An 18,017-nucleotide genomic window follows, 5' to 3' on the forward strand; every position below is an offset into this window, starting at 1 on the left:
ACTTGCTACCCAAAGTGCAAAGGGCATCAGTTGCTCCTCCAAAGCCCCCGCCCAGCAGACCGCGTTGTCCAGCCAGCCCCCGGGCCTCCCTGGGGTGCCCAGCACAAAAGTGCAGACACCCACTGGACCCTCAATCTCAGTTTTCGGATGTTTTTGCCACTCTAAGGACCCGCAGGCCAGCTGGGCCTTCTGGCAGGACAGAGAGCCCCGGAATCCGACGTGGAGAGCTGAGTGTACGTCCCCATGAGGAGGCGGTCCCCACCTCCGCGGCTATCCCCTTGCGGGGAGCGGCAGCCGCGGGGCCTCAGAGAAGACACCAGGCTGGGCCCCCACGGCACAGCGGGAGCACGTCCCCCGCAGGCCACTTAGCGACGGCGGCCAGCCGGCGGACGGTTGGGTTGCGCGAGACGCTGCGGCCGCCCTGCTACCGGGTTCCTGGGAGGGCGTCCTGGAACCAGCGTCCACACCAAGCCCTTGGAAGGCCCAGGCGACAGAGGAGCCCCGTCAGGCAGGGGCCGAGGACGGTGACGGCCCGGGCGGGGAGGAGCGTGTCAGGCAGGGGCAGAGGACGGTGACAGGTGACAGGCCGGGCGGGAAGGAGTCAGTCAGGCAGGGGCCGTGGAGGAGACGGGCTGGGTAAGGGTTAGGGTTAGAGTCAGGGCACAAGTCACAATCGCAAAGACCTGGAAGCCACCCGAGTGCCCATCGACCCACGAGTGGGTAAATAAAATGTGGCGCGTGGACACCACGGAGTGCTATTCGGCTATGAGGAGCAGCGGTGAGAGGGCACCTCTCCTGGTTCTCCTGGCCAGAGCTGGAACCCGTTCCAGTAAGCCAAGTATCCCAAGAATGGACACACGAGCACCACGTGCTCGCGCTCACCAGCAAATGGGTACGAACCGATGGACACCTAAGTGGACACAGAGGAATCACCTTCTTCGGGTGGGTGTCGGGCGGGTGGGGGGAGGGGATGGGCATACACATCCATTAGGAATGGGGTGGGTGCGCACCAACTGGGGGATGGGCGCACTTGAAGCTCTGACCCGAGGGGGGAGGCTGGGAGAGGGCAACGCACCGCACCCGACCTTAACATTGGTGCCCCCACAATATGCTGGAACAACATGAGAGGTAAATGAATAAGAACACGGGGCGGAGGGGGGCACGGGCAACACATGTCACCTTAATACTTGGACTCCCATCATCTGCTTGAAAAGAGAGAGAAAAGAAAATGCAATAATAGAGATAAGAGACACTTTTTAAAAATAATGAATCCGGCCGGGCGCTGTGGCTCACGCCTGTAATCCTAGCTCTTGGGAGGCCGAGGCGGGCGGATTGCTCAAGGTCAGGAGTTCAAAACCAGCCTGAGCAAGAGCGAGACCCCGTCTCTACTATAAATAGAAAGAAATTAATTGGCCAACTGATATATATATAAAAAATTAGCGGGGCATGGTGGCGCATGCCTGCAGTCCCAGCTACCCGGGAGGCTGAGGCAGAAGGATCACTCGAGCCCAGGAGTTTGAAGTTGCTGTGAGCTAGGCTGACGCCACGGCACTCACTCTAGCCTGGGCAACAAACCCAGACTCTGTCTCAAAAAAAAAAAAAAAAAAATGAATCCGAAGAGAAAAGTAAAAGGAGGCCTGTGGAGCAGGTCTGGGTGTGACTCCGGATCCCCCAACATCAGGTGCCACCACCAAAGATCCCTACGTGTAGCCCATAGAACCCCAAAAGCAACGGGACGAGTTCTGGTCACATACTCCCTCAAAATGACATCCTGGCCTTCTTCTGGAACTCCCTCCCCTCTCAGACTCTCAAGGTTTCCTCCGGCGTGTCCGTTCCCACAGAGCAGACCTTTGGTCTGAGACCTGACAGTCCAGAAGCCACGCATGCTGCCGCGTGGCGGCGGTGTCACGGCTCGGGACAAGAGGAGGCCCCACGGTGCGGGCTGGGGCGCCAGGCACCGCGGCGGGCGCTGAGGGTGGGGGTCACCCCCACCCCGGGCCGCCCCCGCGCTCCCAGAAACGCGACAGAACCAGAGGCAAAAAAAAAAAAAAAAAAAAAAGAAGAAGCCTACGGCACCCGGTATTCCCGGGCGGTCTCCCATCCAAGTTCTAACCAGGCCCGACCCTGCTTAGCTTCCGAGACCAGACGGGATCGGGCGCGTTCGGGGTGGTGTGGCCGTGGACGGTGGAGGGCGCCCCTGCCCCGCTCAAGAAGCCGAGCCTCTCTGCGCTTCCCCGCCGCCTCCTCCCGCCCCAGGCCCCGCGCCGGGCCGGGCCTGTTGAGTTCGCCGGCCGGGTCCGGCGGGCTCCGAGGGACGGGGGTGACAGGCGGGGCGGGCAGGGAGCGGCGGGCCGAGGTTGGGGGCTGTCTCTCTATACACACACACTCACACTCACTCACTCACTCACACTCACACAAGATGCGCCTCCACGGCTGGACCCACCAAGGTGGAGACCTTCCAGCCCCCCTCCTCTCCTCGCCTGGCCTCCTTCACCTCCCCGCCCCCACCCCCAGCGCGCCGCGGCCGCTGACTGCGCACGGGGTGGGCGGGGCGCTCGCCCTTTGACCCCAGCCAGGGGCCGCCCTCCCCCACAACCCCTTTCAGCTGCTCCGCCCACCCTGTGGCCCTGCGGCCGCCTATTCCCCCAGGCCAGGGCTGGGGCACAGCGCACGGGGGAGGGGAGCCAGTGTATGGGGCGTCTCTCTCTCTCTCTCTCTCTCTCTCTCTCTCTCTCTCTCTCTCTCTCTCTCCCCCCCCGGATGTGTCCCATGGGTGGGGTGGGGTGGCGTGGTTTGTGGGGCGCTGAAGAAATCAGTCCCCTCCATCTCCTCCCTCTGGAAAACACCCAAGCCCTTGGAGAACTGCCCGCACCGCTACCGTGGGGGCCGGGACCCTCCTCTGTGTCCTCCTGTGGCCCAGTCCAAGGGGCCTGGGCCTGGCCGGGGCTGCATTGGACCCCAACCACCCTGGCGTGTGGACTCGCTAAAAATCGGCGATTAGATATTGGATTCCAGCGTCATTGAGGTCATTTCACTAATGAGTGCACCGCAAAGAGTTTCCTAATCCATCTGTGAGGGTGGCAACCGAAAGAGAATTTGAAAGCTGACAGAATAGGCGAGGAAAGGCATAGGAGATTTCCACACCCAGTAAGGAAGCCTTTCCCGAAGTGGAAGAAAGAAACGAGCAAACAGAGACACCGGTAGCCCGCCCGGATGAGAGTCTGCCCCTGAGAGAAAGTACCCTGACCAGGTTCACCCGCGGGTGGGTGGGTGGCGAGCTAGCGGCATTCAGAAGAGCGAGGCCCGCAGTCTGTGCAGAAGACACCTGCACTCGGGTGTGTGTGGCGGCACAATTCACAAGCAGCTCCAGATGTTAATCCAAGGAGAAGCCAGGGAGTTCCCAACGCCCCAGGTGTCCTCAGCCCACGACTGGCTGCTGTGGGAATGCGAAGCCCGGCTCCTTGTCTCAGAGCGGGGCAACCAGGAGGTGTGATGTCCACCCAGGGGTTCCCAGGAGGATCAGGCTGAAGCTGGGACTTGGCCTGAAAGTGTCCCCTCGCATGGCCACCCCCTTCCCCTTCCTGCTCCTCTACTCCTGGTGCCCCTCCATCCAGGGGCCAGACCTTAAAGAGTCACCCGCAAGAGAATCCTGGTCCCAAAGGAGCCTTCTGGGGGACCCGTGCTGAGAGAGGTTGTGGGCATGGCCCGCTGGGGCTCTGCCCGACCCAGGGCTGAGAGATGCAACCTCCCAGCTCTGGGTCCCTGCAGGAAGTGTTGGCAAGCACAGGGCCAGTCCTCCAAAGGCCCAGGTGCAGGGAGCCCAGGCCAAGCAGCCTGTGGAAGAAGCCACATGCTGTGCCACCCCGGGGAACACGACTGCAGGCCACGGCCCTTCCCACCTCCTCCTCCTCCTCCTCCTCCTCCTCCTCCTCCTCCCACCCCGCCCCCGCCCCCGCCCCCACATGGCACAGGGCCCAGAGACACCTCAGACACTTGCTACCCAAAGTGCAAAGGGCATCAGTTGCTCCTCCAAAGCCCCCGCCCAGCAGACCGCGTTGTCCAGCCAGCCCCCGGGCCTCCCTGGGGTGCCCAGCACAAAAGTGCAGACACCCACCGGACCCTCAATCTCAGTTTTCGGATGTTTTTGCCACTCTAAGGATCCGCAGGCCAGCTGGGCCTTCTGGCAGGACAGAGAGCCCCGGAATCCGACGTGGAGAGCTGAGTGTACGTCCCCATGAGGAGGCGGTCCCCACCTCCGCGGCTATCCCCTTGCGGGGAGCGGCAGCCGCGGGGCCTCAGAGAAGACACCAGGCTGGGCCCCCACGGCACAGCGGGAGCACGTCCCCCGCAGGCCACTTAGCGACGGCGGCCAGCCGGCGGACGGTTGGGTTGCGCGAGACGCTGCGGCCGCCCTGCTACCGGGTTCCTGGGAGGGCGTCCTGGAACCAGCGTCCACACCAAGCCCTTGGAAGGCCCAGGCGACAGAGGAGCCCCGTCAGGCAGGGGCCGAGGACGGTGACGGCCCGGGCGGGGAGGAGCGTGTCAGGCAGGGGCAGAGGACGGTGACAGGTGACAGGCCGGGCGGGAAGGAGTCAGTCAGGCAGGGGCCGTGGAGGAGACGGGCTGGGTAAGGGTTAGGGTTAGAGTCAGGGCACAAGTCACAATCGCAAAGACCTGGAAGCCACCCGAGTGCCCATCGACCCACGAGTGGGTAAATAAAATGTGGCGCGTGGACACCACGGAGTGCTATTCGGCTATGAGGAGCAGCGGTGAGAGGGCACCTCTCCTGGTTCTCCTGGCCAGAGCTGGAACCCGTTCCAGTAAGCCAAGTATCCCAAGAATGGACACACGAGCACCACGTGCTCGCGCTCACCAGCAAATGGGTACGAACCGATGGACACCTAAGTGGACACAGAGGAATCACCTTCTTCGGGTGGGTGTCGGGCGGGTGGGGGGAGGGGATGGGCATACACATCCATTAGGAATGGGGTGGGTGCGCACCGACTGGGGGATGGGCGCACTTGAAGCTCTGACCCGAGGGGGGAGGCTGGGAGAGGGCAACGCACCGCACCCGACCTTAACATTGGTGCCCCCACAATATGCTGGAACAACATGAGAGGTAAATGAATAAGAACACGGGGCGGAGGGGGGCACGGGCAACACATGTCACCTTAATACTTGGACTCCCATCATCTGCTTGAAAAGAGAGAGAAAAGAAAATGCAATAATAGAGATAAGAGACACTTTTTAAAAATAATGAATCCGGCCGGGCGCTGTGGCTCACGCCTGTAATCCTAGCTCTTGGGAGGCCGAGGCGGGCGGATTGCTCAAGGTCAGGAGTTCAAAACCAGCCTGAGCAAGAGCGAGACCCCGTCCCTACTATAAATAGAAAGAAATTAATTGGCCAACTGATATATATATAAAAAATTAGCGGGGCATGGTGGCGCATGCCTGCAGTCCCAGCTACCCGGGAGGCTGAGGCAGAAGGATCACTCGAGCCCAGGAGTTTGAAGTTGCTGTGAGCTAGGCTGACGCCACGGCACTCACTCTAGCCTGGGCAACAAACCCAGACTCTGTCTCAAAAAAAAAAAAAAAAATGAATCCGAAGAGAAAAGTAAAAGGAGGCCTGTGGAGCAGGTCTGGGTGTGACTCCGGATCCCCCAACATCAGGTGCCACCACCAAAGATCCCTACGTGTAGCCCATAGAACCCCAAAAGCAACGGGACGAGTTCTGGTCACATACTCCCTCAAAATGACATCCTGGCCTTCTTCTGGAACTCCCTCCCCTCTCAGACTCTCAAGGTTTCCTCCGGCGTGTCCGTTCCCACAGAGCAGACCTTTGGTCTGAGACCTGACAGTCCAGAAGCCACGCATGCTGCCGCGTGGCGGCGGTGTCACGGCTCGGGACAAGAGGAGGCCCCACGGTGCGGGCTGGGGCGCCAGGCACCGCGGCGGGCGCTGAGGGTGGGGGTCACCCCCACCCCGGGCCGCCCCCGCGCTCCCAGAAACGCGACAGAACCAGAGGCAAAAAAAAAAAAAAAAAAAAGAAGAAGCCTACGGCACCCGGTATTCCCGGGCGGTCTCCCATCCAAGTTCTAACCAGGCCCGACCCTGCTTAGCTTCCGAGACCAGACGGGATCGGGCGCGTTCGGGGTGGTGTGGCCGTGGACGGCGGAGGGCGCCCCTGCCCCGCTCAAGAAGCCGAGCCTCTCTGCGCTTCCCCGCCGCCTCCTCCCGCCCCAGGCCCCGCGCCGGGCCGGGCCTGTTGAGTTCGCCGGCCGGGTCCGGCGGGCTCCGAGGGACGGGGGTGACAGGCGGGGCGGGCAGGGAGCGGCGGGCCGAGGTTGGGGGCTGTCTCTCTATACACACACACTCACACTCACTCACTCACTCACACTCACACAAGATGCGCCTCCACGGCTGGACCCACCAAGGTGGAGACCTTCCAGCCCCCCTCCTCTCCTCGCCTGGCCTCCTTCACCTCCCCGCCCCCACCCCCAGCGCGCCGCGGCCGCTGACTGCGCACGGGGTGGGCGGGGCGCTCGCCCTTTGACCCCAGCCAGGGGCCGCCCTCCCCCACAACCCCTTTCAGCTGCGCCGCCCACCCTGTGGCCCTGCGGCCGCCTATTCCCCCGGGCCAGGGCTGGGGCACAGCGCACGGGGGAGGGGAGCCAGTGTATGGGGCGTCTCTCTCTCTCTCTCTCTCTCTCTCTCTCTCTCTCTTTCTCGGGATGTGTCCCATGGGTGGGGTGGGGTGGCGTGGTTTGTGGGGCGCTGAAGAAATCAGTCCCCTCCATCTCCTCCCTCTGGAAAACACCCAAGCCCTTGGAGAACTGCCCGCACCGCTACCGTGGGGGCCGGGACCCTCCTCTGTGTCCTCCTGTGGCCCAGTCCAAGGGGCCTGGGCCTGGCCGGGGCTGCATTGGACCCCAACCACCCTGGCGTGTGGACTCGCTAAAAATCGGCGATTAGATATTGGATTCCAGCGTCATTGAGGTCATTTCACTAATGAGTGCACCGCAAAGAGTTTCCTAATCCATCTGTGAGGGTGGCAACCGAAAGAGAATTTGAAAGCTGACAGAATAGGCGAGGAAAGGCATAGGAGATTTCCACACCCAGTAAGGAAGCCTTTCCCGAAGTGGAAGAAAGAAACGAGCAAACAGAGACACCGGTAGCCCGCCCGGATGAGAGTCTGCCCCTGAGAGAAAGTACCCTGACCAGGTTCACCCGCGGGTGGGTGGGTGGCGAGCTAGCGGCATTCAGAAGAGCGAGGCCCGCAGTCTGTGCAGAAGACACCTGCACTCGGGTGTGTGTGGCGGCACAATTCACAAGCAGCTCCAGATGTTAAGCCAAGGAGAAGCCAGGGAGTTCCCAACGCCCCAGGTGTCCTCAGCCCACGACTGGCTGCTGTGGGAATGCGAAGCCCGGCTCCTTGTCTCAGAGCGGGGCAACCAGGAGGTGTGATGTCCACCCAGGGGTTCCCAGGAGGATCAGGCTGAAGCTGGGACTTGGCCTGAAAGTGTCCCCTCGCATGGCCACCCCCTTCCCCTTCCTGCTCCTCTACTCCTGGTGCCCCTCCATCCAGGGGCCAGACCTTAAAGAGTCACCCGCAAGAGAATCCTGGTCCCAAAGGAGCCTTCTGGGGGACCCGTGCTGAGAGAGGTTGTGGGCATGGCCCGCTGGGGCTCTGCCCGACCCAGGGCTGAGAGATGCAACCTCCCAGCTCTGGGTCCCTGCAGGAAGTGTTGGCAAGCACAGGGCCAGTCCTCCAAAGGCCCAGGTGCAGGGAGCCCAGGCCAAGCAGCCTGTGGAAGAAGCCACATGCTGTGCCACCCCGGGGAACACGACTGCAGGCCACGGCCCTTCCCACCTCCTCCTCCTCCTCCTCCTCCTCCTCCCACCCCGCCCCCGCCCCCGCCCCCACATGGCACAGGGCCCAGAGACACCTCAGACACTTGCTACCCAAAGTGCAAAGGGCATCAGTTGCTCCTCCAAAGCCCCCGCCCAGCAGACCACGTTGTCCAGCCAGCCCCCGGGCCTCCCTGGGGTGCCCAGCACAAAAGTGCAGACACCCACCGGACCCTCAATCTCAGTTTTCGGATGTTTTTGCCACTCTAAGGACCCGCAGGCCAGCTGGGCCTTCTGGCAGGACAGAGAGCCCCGGAATCCGACGTGGAGAGCTGAGTGTACGTCCCCATGAGGAGGCGGTCCCCACCTCCGCGGCTATCCCCTTGCGGGGAGCGGCAGCCACGGGGCCTCAGAGAGAACACCAGGCTGGGCCCCCACGGCACAGCGGGAGCACGTCCCCCGCAGGCCACTTAGCGACGGCGGCCAGCCGGCGGACGGTTGGGTTGCGCGAGACGCTGCGGCCGCCCTGCTACCGGGTTCCTGGGAGGGCGTCCTGGAACCAGCGTCCACACCAAGCCCTTGGAAGGCCCAGGCGACAGAGGAGCCCCGTCAGGCAGGGGCCGAGGACGGTGACGGCCCGGGCGGGGAGGAGCGTGTCAGGCAGGGGCAGAGGACGGTGACAGGTGACAGGCCGGGCGGGAAGGAGTCAGTCAGGCAGGGGCCGTGGAGGAGACGGGCTGGGTAAGGGTTAGGGTTAGAGTCAGGGCACAAGTCACAATCGCAAAGACCTGGAAGCCACCCGAGTGCCCATCGACCCACGAGTGGATAATAAAATGTGGCGCGTGGACACCACGGAGTGCTATTCGGCTATGAGGAGCAGCGGTGAGAGGGCACCTCTCCTGGTTCTCCTGGCCAGAGCTGGAACCCGTTCCAGTAAGCCAAGTATCCCAAGAATGGACACACGAGCACCACGTGCTCGCGCTCACCAGCAAATGGGTACGAACCGATGGACACCTAAGTGGACACAGAGGAATCACCTTCTTCGGGTGGGTGTCGGGCGGGTGGGGGGAGGGGATGGGCATACACATCCATTAGGAATGGGGTGGGTGCGCACCGACTGGGGGATGGGCGCACTTGAAGCTCTGACCCGAGGGGGGAGGCTGGGAGAGGGCAACGCACCGCACCCGACCTTAACATTGGTGCCCCCACAATATGCTGGAACAACATGAGAGGTAAATGAATAAGAACACGGGGCGGAGGGGGGCACGGGCAACACATGTCACCTTAATACTTGGACTCCCATCATCTGCTTGAAAAGAGAGAGAAAAGAAAATGCAATAATAGAGATAAGAGACACTTTTTAAAAATAATGAATCCGGCCGGGCGCTGTGGCTCACGCCTGTAATCCTAGCTCTTGGGAGGCCGAGGCGGGCGGATTGCTCAAGGTCAGGAGTTCAAAACCAGCCTGAGCAAGAGCGAGACCCCGTCTCTACTATAAATAGAAAGAAATTAATTGGCCAACTGATATATATATAAAAAATTAGCGGGGCATGGTGGCGCATGCCTGCAGTCCCAGCTACCCGGGAGGCTGAGGCAGAAGGATCACTCGAGCCCAGGAGTTTGAAGTTGCTGTGAGCTAGGCTGACGCCACGGCACTCACTCTAGCCTGGGCAACAAACCCAGACTCTGTCTCAAAAAAAAAAAAAAAAAAATGAATCCGAAGAGAAAAGTAAAAGGAGGCCTGTGGAGCAGGTCTGGGTGTGACTCCGGATCCCCCAACATCAGGTGCCACCACCAAAGATCCCTACGTGTAGCCCATAGAACCCCAAAAGCAACGGGACGAGTTCTGGTCACATACTCCCTCAAAATGACATCCTGGCCTTCTTCTGGAACTCCCTCCCCTCTCAGACTCTCAAGGTTTCCTCCGGCGTGTCCGTTCCCACAGAGCAGACCTTTGGTCTGAGACCTGACAGTCCAGAAGCCACGCATGCTGCCGCGTGGCGGCGGTGTCACGGCTCGGGACAAGAGGAGGCCCCACGGTGCGGGCTGGGGCGCCAGGCACCGCGGCGGGCGCTGAGGGTGGGGGTCACCCCCACCCCGGGCCGCCCCCGCGCTCCCAGAAACGCGACAGAACCAGAGGCAAAAAAAAAAAAAAAAAAAAGAAGAAGCCTACGGCACCCGGTATTCCCGGGCGGTCTCCCATCCAAGTTCTAACCAGGCCCGACCCTGCTTAGCTTCCGAGACCAGACGGGATCGGGCGCGTTCGGGGTGGTGTGGCCGTGGACGGCGGAGGGCGCCCCTGCCCCGCTCAAGAAGCCGAGCCTCTCTGCGCTTCCCCGCCGCCTCCTCCCGCCCCAGGCCCCGCGCCGGGCCGGGCCTGTTGAGTTCGCCGGCCGGGTCCGGCGGGCTCCGAGGGACGGGGGTGACAGGCGGGGCGGGCAGGGAGCGGCGGGCCGAGGTTGGGGGCTGTCTCTCTATACACACACACTCACACTCACTCACTCACTCACACTCACACAAGATGCGCCTCCACGGCTGGACCCACCAAGGTGGAGACCTTCCAGCCCCCCTCCTCTCCTCGCCTGGCCTCCTTCACCTCCCCGCCCCCACCCCCAGCGCGCCGCGGCTGCTGACTGCGCACGGGCGGGCGGGGCGCTCGCCCTTTGACCCCAGCCAGGGGCCGCCCTCCCCCACAACCCCTTTCAGCTGCGCCCCCCACCCTGTGGCCCGGCGGCCGCCTATTCCCCCGGGCCAGGGCTGGGGCACAGCGCATGGGGGAGGGGAGCCAGTGTATGGGGCGTCTCTCTCTCTCTCTCTCTCTCTCTCTCTCTCTCTCTCTCTCTCTCTCTCTCTCTCTCTCGGGATGTGTCCCATGGGTGGGGTGGGGTGGCGTGGTTTGTGGGGCGCTGAAGAAATCAGTCCCCTCCATCTCCTCCCTCTGGAAAACACCCAAGCCCTTGGAGATCTGCCCGCACCGCTACCGTGGGGGCCGGGACCCTCCTCTGTGTCCTCCTGTGGCCCGGTCCAAGGGGCCTGGGCCTGGCCGGGGCTGCATTGGACCCCAACCACCCTGACGTGTGGACTCGCTAAAAATCGGCGATTAGATATTGGATTCCAGCGTCATTGAGGTCATTTCACTAATGAGTGCACCGCAAAGAGTTTCCTAATCCATCTGTGAGGGTGGCAACCGAAAGAGAATTTGAAAGCTGACAGAATAGGCGAGGAAAGGCATAGGAGATTTCCACACCCAGTAAGGAAGCCTTTCCCGAAATGGAAGAAAGAAACGAGCAAACAGAGACACCGGTAGCCCGCCCGGATGAGAGTCTGCCCCCGAGAGAGAGTACCCTGACCAGGTTCTCCCGTGGGTGGGTGGCGAGCTAGCGGCATTCAGAAGAGCGAGGCCCGCAGTCTGTGCGGAAGACACCTGCACTCGGGTGTGTGTGGCGGCACAATTCACAAGCAGCTCCAGATGTTAAGCCAAGGAGAAGCCAGGGAGTTCCCAACGCCCCAGGTGTCCTCAGCCCACGACTGGCTGCTGTGGGAATGCGAAGCCCGGCTCCTTGTCTCAGAGCGGGGCAACCAGGAGGTGTGATGTCCACCCCGGGGTTCCCAGGAGGATCAGGCTGAAGCTGGGACTTGGCCTGAAAGTGTCCCCTCGCATGGCCACCCCCTTCCCCTTCCTGCTCCTCTACTCCTGGTGCCCCTCCATCCAGGGGCCAGACCTTAAAGAGTCACCCGCAAGAGAATCCTGGTCCCAAAGGAGCCCTCTGGGGGACCCGTGCTGAGAGAGGTTGTGGGCATGGCCCGCTGGGGCTCTGCCCGACCCAGGGCTGAGAGATGCAACCTCCCAGCTCTGGGTCCCTGCAGGAAGTGTTGGCAAGCACAGGGCCAGTCCTCCAAAGGCCCAGGTGCAGGGAGCCCAGGCCAAGCAGCCTGTGGAAGAAGCCACATGCTGTGCCACCCCGGGGAACATGACTGCAGGCCACGGCCCTTCCCACCTCCTCCTCCTCCTCCTCCTCCTCCTCCTCCTCCTCCCACCCCACCCCCGCCCCCGCCCCCACATGGCACAGGGCCCAGAGACACCTCAGACTCTTACTACCCAAAGTGCAAAGGGCATCAGTTGCTCCTCCAAACCCCCCCCCCAGCCCAGCAGACCGCGTTGTCCAGCCAGCAACCGGGCCTCCCTGGGGTGCCCAGCACAAAAGTGCAGACACCCACCGGACCCTCAATCTCAGTTTTCGGATGTTTTTGCCACTCTAAGGACCCGCAGGCCAGCTGGGCCTTCTGGCAGGACAGAGAGCCCCGGAATCCGACGTGGAGAGCTGGGTGTACGTCCCCATGAGGAGGCGGTCCCCACCTCCGCGGCTCTCCCCTTGCGGGGAGCGGCAGCTGCGGGGCCTCAGAGAAGACACCAGGCTGTGCCCCCACGGCACAGCGGGAGCACGTCCCCCGCAGTCCACTTAGCGACGGCGGCCAGCCGGCGGACGGTTGGGTTGCGCGAGACGCTGCGGCCGCCCTGCTACCGGGTTCCTGGGAGGGCGTCCTGGAACCAGCGTCCACACCAAGCCCTTGGAAGGCCCAGGCGACGGAGGAGCCCCGTCAGGCAGGGGCCGAGGACGGTGACGGCCCGGGCGGGGACGAGCGTGTCAGGCAGGGGCAGAGGACGGTGACAGGTGACAGGCCGGGCGGGAAGGAGTCAGTCAGGCAGGGGCCGTGGAGGAGACGGGCTGGATAAGGGTTGGGGTTAGAGTCAGGGCACAAGTCACAATCGCAAAGACCTGGAAGCGACCCGAGTGCCCATCGACCCACGAGTGGGTAAATAAAATGTGGCGCGTGGACACCACGGAGTGCTATTCGGCTATGAGGAGCAGCGGTGAGGGGGCACCTCTCGTGGTTCTCCTGGCCAGAGCTGGAACCCGTTCCAGTAAGCCAAGTATCCCAAGAATGGACACACGAGCACCACGTGCTCGCGCTCACCAGCAAATGGGTACGAACCGATGGACACCTAAGTGGACACAGAGGAATCACCTTCTTCGGGTGGGTGTCGGGCGGGTGGGGGGAGGGGATAGGCATACACATCCATTAGGAATGGGGTGGGTGCGCACCGACTGGGGGATGGGCGCACTTGAAGCTCTGACCCGAGGGGGGAGGCTGGGAGAGGGCAACGCACCCCACCCGACCTTAACATTGGTGCCCCCACAATATGCTGGAACAACATGAGAGGTAAATGAATAAGAACACGGGGGGGGAGGGGGGCACGGGCAACACATGTCACCTTAATACTTGGACTCCCATCATCTGCTTGAAAAGAGAGAGAAAAGAAAATGCAATAATAGAGATAAGAGACACTTTTTAAAAATAATGAATCCGGCCGGGCGCTGTGGCTCACGCCTGTAATCCTAGCTCTTGGGAGGCCGAGGCGGGCGGATTGCTCAAGGTCAGGAGTTCAAAACCAGCCTGAGCAAGAGCGAGACCCCGTCTCTACTATAAATAGAAAGAAATTAATTGGCCAACTGATATATATATAAAAAATTAGCGGGGCATGGTGGCGCATGCCTGCAGTCCCAGCTACCCGGGAGGCTGAGGCAGAAGGATCACTCGAGCCCAGGAGTTTGAAGTTGCTGTGAGCTAGGCTGACGCCACGGCACTCACTCTAGCCTGGGCAACAAACCGAGACTCTGTCTCAAAAAAAAAAAAAAAAAAAAGATGAATCCGAAGAGAAAAGTAAAAGGAGGCCTGTGGAGCAGGTCTGGGTGTGACTCCGGATCCCCCAACATCAGGTGCCACCACCAAAGATTCCTACGTGTAGCCCATAGAACCCCAAAAGCAACGGGACGAGTTCTGGTCACATACTCCCTCAAAATGACATCCTGGCCTTCTTCTGGAACTCCCTCCCCTCTCAGACTCTCAAGGTTTCCTCCAGCGTGTCGGTTCCCACAGAGCAGACCTTTGGTCTGAGACCTGACAGTCCAGAAGCCACGCATGCTGTCGCGTGGCGGCGGTGTCGCGGCTCGGGACAAGAGGAGGCCCCACGGTGCGGGCTGGGGCGCCAGGCACCAAGGCCGGCGGGCGCTGAGGGTGGGGGTCACCCCCACCCCGGGCCGCCCCCGCACTCCCAGAAACGCGACAGAACCAGAGGCAAAAAAAAAAAAAAAAAGAAGAAGCCTACGGCACCCGGTATTCCCGGGCGGTCTCCCATCCAAGTTCTAACCAGGCCCGACCCTGCTTAGCTTCCGAGACCAGACGGGATCGGGCGCGTTCGGGGTGGTGTGGCCGTGTACGGCGGAGGGCGCCCCTGCCCCGCTCAAGAAGCCGAGCCTCTCTGCGCTTCCCCGCCGCCTCCTCCCGCCCCAGGCCCCGCGCCGGGCCGGGCCTGTTGAGTTCGCCGGCCGGGTCCGGCGGGCTCCGAGGGACGGGGGTGACAGGCGGGGCGGGCAGGGAGCGGCGGGCCGGGGTTGGGGGCTGTCTCTCTATACACACACACTCACACTCACACTCACTCACTCACTCACACTCACACAAGATGCGCCTCCACGGCTGGACCCGCCAAGGTGGAGACCTTCCAGCCCCCCTCCTCTCCTCGCCTGGCCTCCTTCACCTCCCCGCCCCCCACCCCCAGCGCGCCGCGGCTGCTGACTGCGCACGGGCGGGCGGGGCGCTCGCCCTTTGACCCCAGCCAGGGGCCGCCCTCCCCCACAACCCCTTTCAGCTGCGCCCCCCACCCTGTGGCCCGGCGGCCGCCTATTCCCCCGGGCCAGGGCTGGGGCACAGCGCACGGGGGAGGGGAGCCAGTGTATGGGGCGTCTCTCTCTCTCTCTCTCTCTCTCTCTCTCTCTCTCTCTCTCTCTCTCTCTCTCTCTCTCTCTCGGGATGTGTCCCATGGGTGGGGTGGGGTGGCGTGGTTTGTGGGGCGCTGAAGAAATCAGTCCCCTCCATCTCCTCCCTCTGGAAAACACCCAAGCCCTTGGAGATCTGCCCGCACCGCTACCGTGGGGGCCGGGACCCTCCTCTGTGTCCTCCTGTGGCCCGGTCCAAGGGGCCTGGGCCTGGCCGGGGCTGCATTGGACCCCAACCACCCTGACGTGTGGACTCGCTAAAAATCGGCGATTAGATATTGGATTCCAGCGTCATTGAGGTCATTTCACTAATGAGTGCACCGCAAAGAGTTTCCTAATCCATCTGTGAGGGTGGCAACCGAAAGAGAATTTGAAAGCTGACAGAATAGGCGAGGAAAGGCATAGGAGATTTCCACACCCAGTAAGGAAGCCTTTCCCGAAATGGAAGAAAGAAACGAGCAAACAGAGACACCGGTAGCCCGCCCGGATGAGAGTCTGCCCCCGAGAGAGAGTACCCTGACCAGGTTCTCCCGTGGGTGGGTGGCGAGCTAGCGGCATTCAGAAGAGCGAGGCCCGCAGTCTGTGCGGAAGACACCTGCACTCGGGTGTGTGTGGCGGCACAATTCACAAGCAGCTCCAGATGTTAAGCCAAGGAGAAGCCAGGGAGTTCCCAACGCCCCAGGTGTCCTCAGCCCACGACTGGCTGCTGTGGGAATGCGAAGCCCGGCTCCTTGTCTCAGAGCGGGGCAACCAGGAGGTGTGATGTCCACCCCGGGGTTCCCAGGAGGATCAGGCTGAAGCTGGGACTTGGCCTGAAAGTGTCCCCTCGCATGGCCACCCCCTTCCCCTTCCTGCTCCTCTACTCCTGGTGCCCCTCCATCCAGGGGCCAGACCTTAAAGAGTCACCCGCAAGAGAATCCTGGTCCCAAAGGAGCCCTCTGGGGGACCCGTGCTGAGAGAGGTTGTGGGCATGGCCCGCTGGGGCTCTGCCCGACCCAGGGCTGAGAGATGCAACCTCCCAGCTCTGGGTCCCTGCAGGAAGTGTTGGCAAGCACAGGGCCAGTCCTCCAAAGGCCCAGGTGCAGGGAGCCCAGGCCAAGCAGCCTGTGGAAGAAGCCACATGCTGTGCCACCCCGGGGAACATGACTGCAGGCCACGGCCCTTCCCACCTCCTCCTCCTCCTCCTCCTCCTCCTCCTCCTCCTCCCACCCCACCCCCGCCCCCGCCCCCACATGGCACAGGGCCCAGAGACACCTCAGACTCTTACTACCCAAAGTGCAAAGGGCATCAGTTGCTCCTCCAAACCCCCCCCCCAGCCCAGCAGACCGCGTTGTCCAGCCAGCAACCGGGCCTCCCTGGGGTGCCCAGCACAAAAGTGCAGACACCCACCGGACCCTCAATCTCAGTTTTCGGATGTTTTTGCCACTCTAAGGACCCGCAGGCCAGCTGGGCCTTCTGGCAGGACAGAGAGCCCCGGAATCCGACGTGGAGAGCTGGGTGTACGTCCCCATGAGGAGGCGGTCCCCACCTCCGCGGCTCTCCCCTTGCGGGGAGCGGCAGCCGCGGGGCCTCAGAGAAGACACCAGGCTGTGCCCCCACGGCACAGCGGGAGCACGTCCCCCGCAGTCCACTTAGCGACGGCGGCCAGCCGGCGGACGGTTGGGTTGCGCGAGACGCTGCGGCCGCCCTGCTACCGGGTTCCTGGGAGGGCGTCCTGGAACCAGCGTCCACACCAAGCCCTTGGAAGGCCCAGGCGACGGAGGAGCCCCGTCAGGCAGGGGCCGAGGACGGTGACGGCCCGGGCGGGGACGAGCGTGTCAGGCAGGGGCAGAGGACGGTGACAGGTGACAGGCCGGGCGGGAAGGAGTCAGTCAGGCAGGGGCCGTGGAGGAGACGGGCTGGATAAGGGTTGGGGTTAGAGTCAGGGCACAAGTCACAATCGCAAAGACCTGGAAGCGACCCGAGTGCCCATCGACCCACGAGTGGGTAAATAAAATGTGGCGCGTGGACACCACGGAGTGCTATTCGGCTATGAGGAGCAGCGGTGAGGGGGCACCTCTCGTGGTTCTCCTGGCCAGAGCTGGAACCCGTTCCAGTAAGCCAAGTATCCCAAGAATGGACACACGAGCACCACGTGCTCGCGCTCACCAGCAAATGGGTACGAACCGATGGACACCTAAGTGGACACAGAGGAATCACCTTCTTCGGGTGGGTGTCGGGCGGGTGGGGGGAGGGGATAGGCATACACATCCATTAGGAATGGGGTGGGTGCGCACCGACTGGGGGATGGGCGCACTTGAAGCTCTGACCCGAGGGGGGAGGCTGGGAGAGGGCAACGCACCCCACCCGACCTTAACATTGGTGCCCCCACAATATGCTGGAACAACATGAGAGGTAAATGAATAAGAACACGGGGGGGGAGGGGGGCACGGGCAACACATGTCACCTTAATACTTGGACTCCCATCATCTGCTTGAAAAGAGAGAGAAAAGAAAATGCAATAATAGAGATAAGAGACACTTTTTAAAAATAATGAATCCGGCCGGGCGCTGTGGCTCACGCCTGTAATCCTAGCTCTTGGGAGGCCGAGGCGGGCGGATTGCTCAAGGTCAGGAGTTCAAAACCAGCCTGAGCAAGAGCGAGACCCCGTCTCTACTATAAATAGAAAGAAATTAATTGGCCAACTGATATATATATAAAAAATTAGCGGGGCATGGTGGCGCATGCCTGCAGTCCCAGCTACCCGGGAGGCTGAGGCAGAAGGATCACTCGAGCCCAGGAGTTTGAAGTTGCTGTGAGCTAGGCTGACGCCACGGCACTCACTCTAGCCTGGGCAACAAACCGAGACTCTGTCTCAAAAAAAAAAAAAAAAAAAAGATGAATCCGAAGAGAAAAGTAAAAGGAGGCCTGTGGAGCAGGTCTGGGTGTGACTCCGGATCCCCCAACATCAGGTGCCACCACCAAAGATTCCTACGTGTAGCCCATAGAACCCCAAAAGCAACGGGACGAGTTCTGGTCACATACTCCCTCAAAATGACATCCTGGCCTTCTTCTGGAACTCCCTCCCCTCTCAGACTCTCAAGGTTTCCTCCAGCGTGTCGGTTCCCACAGAGCAGACCTTTGGTCTGAGACCTGACAGTCCAGAAGCCACGCATGCTGTCGCGTGGCGGCGGTGTCGCGGCTCGGGACAAGAGGAGGCCCCACGGTGCGGGCTGGGGCGCCAGGCACCAAGGCCGGCGGGCGCTGAGGGTGGGGGTCACCCCCACCCCGGGCCGCCCCCGCACTCCCAGAAACGCGACAGAACCAGAGGCAAAAAAAAAAAAAAAAAGAAGA

At 62.0% G+C, this 18,017-nt stretch overlaps 4 pseudogenes; all 4 read right to left on the minus strand.

Annotated features, from left to right (window-relative positions):
- Positions 1 to 2,064: 2,064 nt before the first annotated feature.
- On the minus strand, positions 2,065 to 2,183 carry LOC142874503 (uncharacterized; annotated as a pseudogene).
- A 3,868-nt stretch (positions 2,184 to 6,051) lies between these two features.
- Positions 6,052 to 6,170, minus strand: LOC142874505 (uncharacterized; annotated as a pseudogene).
- A 3,844-nt stretch (positions 6,171 to 10,014) lies between these two features.
- Positions 10,015 to 10,133, minus strand: LOC142874506 (uncharacterized; annotated as a pseudogene).
- Positions 10,134 to 14,010: 3,877 nt separating this feature from the next.
- On the minus strand, positions 14,011 to 14,129 carry LOC142874516 (uncharacterized; annotated as a pseudogene).
- Positions 14,130 to 18,017: the final 3,888 nt, after the last annotated feature.

The sequence above is a fragment of the Microcebus murinus genome, chromosome 12 (genome assembly GCF_040939455.1).
Source record: "Microcebus murinus isolate Inina chromosome 12, M.murinus_Inina_mat1.0, whole genome shotgun sequence".
Classification (NCBI taxonomy): domain Eukaryota; kingdom Metazoa; phylum Chordata; class Mammalia; order Primates; family Cheirogaleidae; genus Microcebus; species Microcebus murinus.